Source organism: Cyprinus carpio, chromosome A14 (assembly GCF_018340385.1).
Source record: "Cyprinus carpio isolate SPL01 chromosome A14, ASM1834038v1, whole genome shotgun sequence".
Lineage (NCBI taxonomy): Eukaryota > Metazoa > Chordata > Actinopteri > Cypriniformes > Cyprinidae > Cyprinus > Cyprinus carpio.
The window spans coordinates 28330564-28339519 of record NC_056585.1 but is presented as its reverse complement, the minus strand read 5'-3'; the positions used below and the strand labels follow the sequence as shown (position 1 = coordinate 28339519).

At 43.1% G+C, this 8956-nt stretch overlaps 1 long non-coding RNA gene across 1 annotated transcript; it reads right to left on the bottom strand.

The window, feature by feature from the left end:
• Positions 1–341: 341 nt before the first annotated feature.
• On the bottom strand, positions 342–973 carry LOC109064101. The gene is made up of 2 exons (XR_006161667.1): positions 905–973; positions 342–774 (listed from the first exon to the last, which is right to left on the bottom strand). It is a non-coding gene; the product is annotated as an uncharacterized LOC109064101 (long non-coding RNA).
• Positions 974–8956: the final 7983 nt, after the last annotated feature.

Sequence of the window (8956 nt, the reverse complement as noted above, 5' to 3'; positions counted from 1 at the left end):
GACAAAAACACTGAGGAAGAACAGTACTTTTCTGCAGAATGCTGTAGAAGTTATTTCCATATTCAAGCTTTTTTGTAAAATGAATTAAAACATAATGGAGATCTGTTGGAAGTTGTATTTTAAAACTGTTGCTAATGTGGCTCATTTTCTGCTCCCTAGACATTTATATACTGACATATTGTTTTCTCTTCAATTCAGTCCATAAATTTGATTTACTCTTAAAACATTTAAAAAATGTACCTTCACAAATCCTGAATAAAATATTTTAAATCATATATGAAGCCCATATGAGCATTGCCTCCTTAATTGGTTAATACTTCAAAAACACACAAACAACATACTGCTTTGCATAAACATTTATTGCTCCAAAATCAAAGCAGACAAAACATACAGATCCCAATTTCAATACATTTTTATTTAAGAGGAAAATTAATTTGATTTGTCACCATATTTTAAGAAAGATGCACATGTATGCATAAAGATGTGGATGTGCACACGCTGCAGTGAAGTGTTTGTAAGCCCTGCTCTACTTCACACGTCTGATCTTCATGCTGATGGACTTCACAGGTTTATTGGGGCTCTTCCAGTAGGCCCCAATAGATAAACTGCCATAATCTTTCCCCCAAAAATACAGACCAGTGGGGTTTGCATTAGCACAGGTGTTGTACCAAAACCCTCCTTGAGAGAATGTCATAGCGCAGTTACTGCTCCAAGTATCTTGGTCATTGTCAAAGGTGGAGAACTTCATTCCATTGTGATAACTCAAAGTATCACCTGCAGAATGGAGAAACTTTCATTATAAGCACTTTCATTTGGATGTCTAAGATGACTTTTTAAAAATAATTTTAAAAAGCTTTAGTTTAAGCATGGCTTAAAAGATTGAAACGTCTGTGATTTGTTTCACCTGTTCCTCCATCTACAAAGCCGCTCACTTGCACTTTGTACCCATCAGCCTCAAACCCCACAGAAGAAGGCTGCATTACAAGAACATTTGCTTCCCATTCAGTGTCCTCCATCCCACTCTGAGTTTATACTGTAATCTGATCCTGGTGACAAAAGAAACTCTAAACCTGTTAAAAATTGAAAGGAAACCTGTTTAGTAAATGAAAGAACAAAAATATATTGGGGGGGGGGGTTGTATTGTTTTTTGCACCCAAAACATCCACCAAAGCTCACCAGCCAGTACCGGTTTTTATTACCAAAAAACCCCATTTATAACTCTCCCACGGCCTAAAGAAATTCACCTCTCACCGTTTAAAGCCATACGAGAATCACCTGAAACAGTCAGAAATCATTCATCACTTTAACACAATAATCATTTCATGTCATTCACCAATTTAACTTTTTATGACATTTCATACTCTGAAGTAGAGCACAAATAAAAGCACTGAGTGACAATTTGTAAAATACTTAATAATAGTCTATATGTTACTATAAAATATGCAAATGGTGTCATTTATGACAAGAAAATGTCTCAGGTTACACATGTAACCATGGTTCCTCGAGGGAACAAGACACTCTATCTGAGAATGCTTTGGGAATCCCTTTAGCATGACCAGCTCTGAATCGTGTGTAATCAGACCAATGGATGGGCGAGACGTCATAGGCGGGTGACGTCAGAGACCAGGAAGCTTAATAGCATGTGTGGCAAAGCCGGCATTTAGCCTCAGGAATGCCAGAAGTGTGGCACTGCAACGCAGCATCTCATCCCCTCAAGGAACCATGGTTACATGCGTAACCTGAGGTTTTTCTCTTCAGGAACTCGAGCTGCATCGGAAAAGCAGCACAGGAACAAGGAATTCTCTTGCTACTTGAATTTACAAATCCCTGCCTAGTGTGGGAAACTGCACAGCCAGGGTGAGAGAACAGAAGAGCCTGAAGTGGCTCGCATATCTAGTCCATAGAACCTGACAAAGGTTGGGGCGTGGAACATCCCACAGCATCACAGATGTCCTGCATGAGAAGAAACCAGCTAAGAAGACCTTGAGAGGCCACCACACCTCTGGTGTGAGTAAGCCTTGACCCCTGCGGGCGAGGGGGGGAGATCAGAGAGGGACTGCATGGGCTGTGAGAGATGGCATCCTACTAATCCACACCGACCCAGAGGAGGTCTGCTTTGTGAGGGCAGCAGACCTCTCTTAGGGGGACCATAACAAGCAGATAACTGGTCCACCCTTTCTCCACTGGGGCAGCTCTGTGGACGTATGTCGATGCTTCTTCAGGTCTGGCTCCTGAAAAAGGGGAGGAGATAGAAAGACTGAATGCGACAGGCAAATTATTGAAGAAAGTTGACCCCAGAAGGAGGGGGATCTTAGGGACATCACCACTCGAGGGGGTAGAGAGAAAGCTTTGGCCAGACCGGGCGCCAAAAATCTGCCACAGGACAGGGCCACGGAGAGGGCCTGTAGGTCCCCAACTCTCTTAAGAGAAGATATCGCCAACAGGAAAGCAGTTTTTATAGTGAGAAGGCGATTGGAGATCTCCTCAATAGGCTCGAAGGGAGGCCTACAGAGATCCTCTAACACCACAGCCAGGTCCCACGTGGGGACACGAGAACGTACCAGAGGCCTCAGCCTCAGCGCACCACGGAGGAAACGTGTAACAAGGGGGTGTCTGCCCACTGACTTGCCACCGAGATGGGCATGGTAGGCCACAATGGCCACCACATAGACCTTCAGGGTGAAATGGGTCAACCCTGCGGAGAAGTGGGCTTGCAGGAACTCCAGCACTGAACCAATCAGGCAGTTAACTGGGTTGAGCTAGCGGTCTCCACACCAAGAAGTGAAAAGCTTCCACTTCAAGGTGTACAGTTTCCTCACTGAGGGAGCTCTGGATTGGAGGATGGTCTCAACAACCTCAGTTGAGAGACCGGAAGCTACAAGCCCAATCAGAGGCCACACCCATAACTTCCACAGCTCCGGGCGGGGGTGGACTGTAGTGCCAAACAGATCCACCTGAGCCTGGCCAAAAACTCTCCAAATCTGCCTCACCACCTCGGTGTGAAACCGCCATTTCCTGGGCCACGGCCCCTGCCTCAACAGGATGTCTGCTCCCAAATTGAGATGCCCAGGAATGTGAACTGCTCTCAGCGAAAGGAGTTCATCCAGGGACCACACAAGGATTTGGTACGCTAGTATGAACAAATGGCGTGAGTGCAGACCCCCTTGGTGGTTGATGTAAGAGACCAGCACTGTGTTGTGTCGAGACCACTGCTCCGTTGTTGACCTCTAAGGTCTGGGAGAAAGTGTTGTATTGCTCGAAGCACGGCCAGCATCTCCAGGCAGTTTATATGCCATGTCAGATAGTGACCACTCCACAGACCACGGGCAGGGTGGCCATTCATGACCACACCCTAGCCAGTGAGGGATGCGTCCGTCGCTAGCGTTATGCGGCAACAAGGAGCTCCCAGCACCGGGCCCTGAGACAAGAACCAAGGTTTTCCCAACGTCGGCATTGTCATGTGACCTTGATCATGCAAAATGGGTTTCCCCTCGGGGAGAACCCCTTGGTCTTGATCCACCACTGTAGGGGTCTCATGTACAGCAGGCCAAGAGGTATCACGTTGGACGCAGCTGCCATCAGAACAGGCAGTCTCTGAAACTGCTTTACAGTGAGTGACTGGCCTTCTCTTTACATTTATGCATTTAGCAGACGCTTTTATCCAAAGCAACTTACAGTGCATTCAGGCTATACATTTTGTATGTGTATTGAACCCACAACCTTTTGCGCTGCTAACGCAATGCTCTACCACTGAGCGACAGGAACACTTGATGTCGAACCACCGTCTGCTCTGATTGAGCTAAAATCAACCAATCATCGATATAGTTCAGTATGCCGATGCCCTGGAGTCACAGTGGAGCCAGAGCTGCATCCACACACTTTGAGAAAGAGGGGGGTGAGAGTGCAAGGCCGAAGGGGAGAACCCAATATTGGTACGCTTTGCCCCCAAAAGCAAATCTCAGGAAATTCCTGTGAGTGGGAAGGATGGAGACATGGAAGTATGCGACTTTTAGATCGATCGTGACAAACCCGTTCTCGGACCTCCTAGCCTTAAGGACGGTCCGCAGATCCGGCTTAGGCTTGGAGGCCCCCGACCCAGACCCACGGTTCCAAGATGGGGGAGCACGTGAGGCGGCGCTCTGTTTTTGTGTCTCCCTGTGTGAGGAGCTTTTAAATTTGTGCTTGGTCTTTTAAGGTGCTTTTAAGACTCACAAACAAATATGGTACAGACACACACAGAGCGCTTGACGAAAGACAGAAGGCTAAATGCTGGCTTTGCCGCCCATGCTTTTAAGCTTCCTGGTCTCTGACTTCACCCACCTATGACGTCTCCACTGGTCTGATTACACACATAATTCAGAGCCGGTCATGCTAAAGGCTTTCTCAAAGCGTTCTCCGACACAGCTTGAGTTCCTGAAGAGGAACTGGATTTTTTTTAAATTGTTAGAATAGAAAAAAATAACCATTTAAAATAGAATTATGATTTGGGTAAAAAAAAAAATTGTAGCCTATAAGTAACATTCAAGACAAAAAATTGGACATTGTAACGCTGTTAGAATATTACATTAGTATTACATTATTACAGTTAGTCATTTATTTACATTATTTGTAAATGTAATTTAGATTTTATTTAAAAAAAAAAAAAACTTTAAAATAATGTATTTTGGGTGAAAAAGGTACTAGAATGTTGTAAAAAAAAATCACACTGAGATGCATCTGCTTATCATATCAGGTCTGAAGATGATAAAACACTAACTCAAAGTGAAATGCGTACCGTCCAGAGTCCTCTGTCATTTATTCCGCCGGAGATCATCTCACAGTAGACCTGCAGTGGTCCAGCTATTGTGGTGATGGTGTACACACCACTCACATTTTCCCCACTCGAATACACATCAGAGCAGTCAGTGGAAAGAAAACAATCTGATTTGACCTCTTCAGTGGCCATCAACATGGGAAACAGTGCAGACAAACACAGCAACACCTGAGAGACACAAACTCAAGATCTGAGTCTGATGATCGACGTCTGACAAAATCACACTCACATTCTCACATTCAGAAACTCACAATCATGTTTGTGATCATCGCTTCAGACGTCTAGCTCAGAGGATCAGGTGCACCTGAAACACAGTAAATACAATCACTTTGATTTGCACATGAACATGCATTCTGTCGTTTTCTGAAGAAAGATACATCATTTTAAAAATGATCAGAAATCAAACTCACCGTATGAGCAGAGAATCTTGTGACTGTTCAGGTGGTGGATGCGTCTTTAAATATCTTTCTGATTGTCAGGATCCTCCTCTTTATCTGACATTTACAAAAAATAACCCCTTCAAATCTTTATAGGACAGTCATGGTTTCGATGTCAACAAAAGGACAAGTTCTTTTGTTCATTTCACGTTTTCTTTGTTTCTTTTTTTTTTGGCAACCTGCTTTATCATCTTCATAGGAATTAAAAGAGAAATTTATTTCATCTGAAAGTGTTGACAAAGTGATTATCTGCAACCGATTGCAACAGACAACTTAAGAAAAACAGTTAAGAAAACCCTTAGTGACAATCTGTATTTTCTCAGTTTAAGGGGTTTGTTACAAACAGGTCCTGATGATTTTCAGACGTGCAAACTACAGGTTTTATGAAGGCCATTTGTAAGACCTTTTTAAGACCAAGTAAGTAAGATTTAAGGACAAAACTGAACACAAAATGTCAATATATTCTCTAAACATAAACATGTAGGCAGCAGAAATTAGCTGCATTAGCAACAGTTTGAAAATACAACTTCCAAAAGATCTCCATTACATTTGAATTCATTTTGCATTTTGCAAGTAAATGTACCTTAATTCAAGGATGTTTGGGCTGAAAAATTAGACATTTATTTTTTATTTTTTGCAATGCATGCAACATTTAATGCCATGCCTTTATGAATATAAGACTTTATACTTTGGTTTGAAAGCTTTTTAAGGCTTTCATTTGTGGAATGGCAAATTAAGACTTTTAATGTCCTCCACATCCACTCTGAGTTTATACCTGTATCTGCGCATCAGCTGGTAAAGAAACTCTAAACCTGCTAAAAATTGAAAGGAAATCGGTTTACTAAATCAAAGAACAAAAATATGTCTGCATTTATACTGCAGTCCTGATTAAATGGAGTATAAATCATTTGTCCAAAAAAAATGTCCAAGGTTTCCAAGAGTCTGATTGTTTTTTTGTATTGTTTTTAGCCCAAATGTCACAAAAACACTCACCCAGCCAGTATTTACCAGTTTTATTACCAAAACCCCATTTATAACTCTTCCGCGGCCTACAGAAATTCACCTCGCCATTCATACGCCTGAGAATCACCTGAAACAGTCAGAAATCATTCATCACTTTCACACAATAATCATTTCATGTCATTTACTAATTTAACTTTTTATGACATTAAAAAAATTTCTTATTTTGAAAGTTGACAGGCGTTCGTTAGCAACAAACGTACATTTTGTTGCTTTTAATGTCAAAAAACACAAAAACATTTCATACTCTGAAGTAAAGCACAAATAAAAGCACAAGTGACAATTTGTATAATACTTAATAATAGTCTATATGTTACTATAAAATATGCAAATGGTGTCAATTATGACAAGAAAATGCCTCAGGTTACGCATGTAACCATGGTTCCTCGAGGGAACAAGACGCTGCGTCGGAGAACGCTTTGGAAACGCCTTTAGCGTGACCGGCTCTGAATCATCTGTGTAATCGGACCAATGGATGGGTGAGACATCCTAGGCAGGTGACGTCAGAGACCAGGAGGCTTAAAAGCACGTGCGGCAAAGCCGGCATTTAGCCTCAGGAATGCCGGAAGTGTGGCACTGCGTCGCAGCATCTCGTTCCCTCAAGGAACCATGGTTACATGTGTAAACTAGAGTTTCCTATTCAGGAACTCGAGGTGTGCGGAACGCTTTGGGGGGAACAAGAAGCCCCACGCTGCCCAGACTTCAAATCCCTGCCTAGTGTGGGGAAACGCACAGATAGGCGGAGAACAGAAAGCCTGGAGTGGCTCGCATAATCTAGTCCTAGAACCTGACGTTAGTGGCTTGGTACCATTCCCCGAGCATCACAGTATGTAGCTGCATGAGACACCCCTAATAAGACCTGAGGAGCCACCACACCTCTTGTTTAGTGAGCCTTGACCCCGCCACGGGCGAGGGGAAGATCAGAGGACTCAGAGGCCTGTATAGATGGCATCTACTATCCACCGACTGGATCTGTAGCTTTGTAATCGTTGCATACCTCTCTTAGGGGGACCGATAACAACGATAACTGTCCACCTTTCTCCACACAGTGGCAGCTCTGGTGGACAATTAAGCCTCTTTCAATTAAGCTTTCTTCAATTAAGCTTCTTCAAGCCCCATGTGCTTTTTTTTTAGGCGACCCATTATTTTAGAATCTACGCTTTTGTTTCCATGGTGACGCCTTCATGATGCTTGTCATGTGACACATAGCAGCCACAATAGATCTGTATGACACATGGATCGCTTTTATTTTGTTTTTCATGTTTTATTCAAAATATTCACAAACATGCTCACTATATTATGAAATATCTGATATTCTGATTCTGAAATATGTGCAAGTAAATATATTTCGTAGTTTAAACACTTTTATATCGACCGTGTTATACCTCCGTGTTAGTTGATATATACTAGTTTGCGCTGAATCCGAGCTGTGGGATTTACAACAAGCAAATTCATCCTCTCCTCCTGAAACACGTTAAAGTAGATCTCCGGTAAACTGGGAGAAGAAGAGAGTAAACTTTATAATTACCTACACAATCTGTATATGATATGGACATGTCATGTCCATATGAACATTTAGTCAGATTATATTTGTAAAGATCATTATTGCTGTTTCCATAGACATCAGCGTGTATTTTACAAACTGTTAATGTATGGCATTATATGGTTGAAAACACGGAATATTTGTTATAATATGACAAGCGCTCAGTGCGTCCGATTGCCAGCCAAAGCGCGAAAGCGGCTTTACATTCAGCAGTTGATGACATGACGCACTGAAAGTTCTAATCACACCGGTGTGATCGTTCGCTTCAGGGACCAGCCAAAACTGATCACACCGGTGTGATCATATGCGCCGTGATGTTAGTAATCAAAAGCATTTATTTTACTCGTAGATGATTGTGGGGTATTTAAATTATCCTGTGACAGTTCCCGACTTCAGTGTGTTACACACATAAATTTGGTGTCTTTGGAAAGAAGACCCTTTGGGCTGTACATTTTATCAACCCCCCAAACGCCCCCCCCCCCCAATATAATATTTATTTACTGTATTTATTGGTTGTTTATACTATTTTTTTTATTAATTATACATACCACTGCATATTTTAGTTATAAAACACTAGACAGAAACTTGACAGAAAGTTTGTACAAACGGTGAGGTCTGGGAGAAAGTGTTGTAGTGCTCGAAGCATGGCCAGCATCTCCAGGCAGTTTATTTGCCATGTCAGAGTGTGACCACTCCACAGACCACGGGCAGGGTGGCCACTCATGACCACACCCCAGCTGGTGAGGGACACATCCGTCGCTAGCGTTACGCAGCGACAAGGAGCTCCCAGCACCGGGCCCTGAGACAAGAACCAAGGTTTTCTCCATGTCCAAGGCACATAGGCATCGCACGTAGATCATAGTCTTGAGCCACCACTGTAGGGTTCTCATGTACAGCAGGTCAAGAGGTATCACATTGGACGCAGCTGCCATCAGACCCAGCAGTCTCTGAAACTGCTTGAGAGTGAGTGACCGGCCTTCTCTCACTCTCGCGACTGCGGTGAGGGTCGACTCGATCCGAGCTGGTGACATTCGTGCCTGCATCATGGTCGAATCCCACACCACGCCTAGATAAGTGGTCCTCTGTAATGGAGAGATCACACTTTTCTTGACGTTTAGTCTTAACCCCAGCTCTCTCATGTGG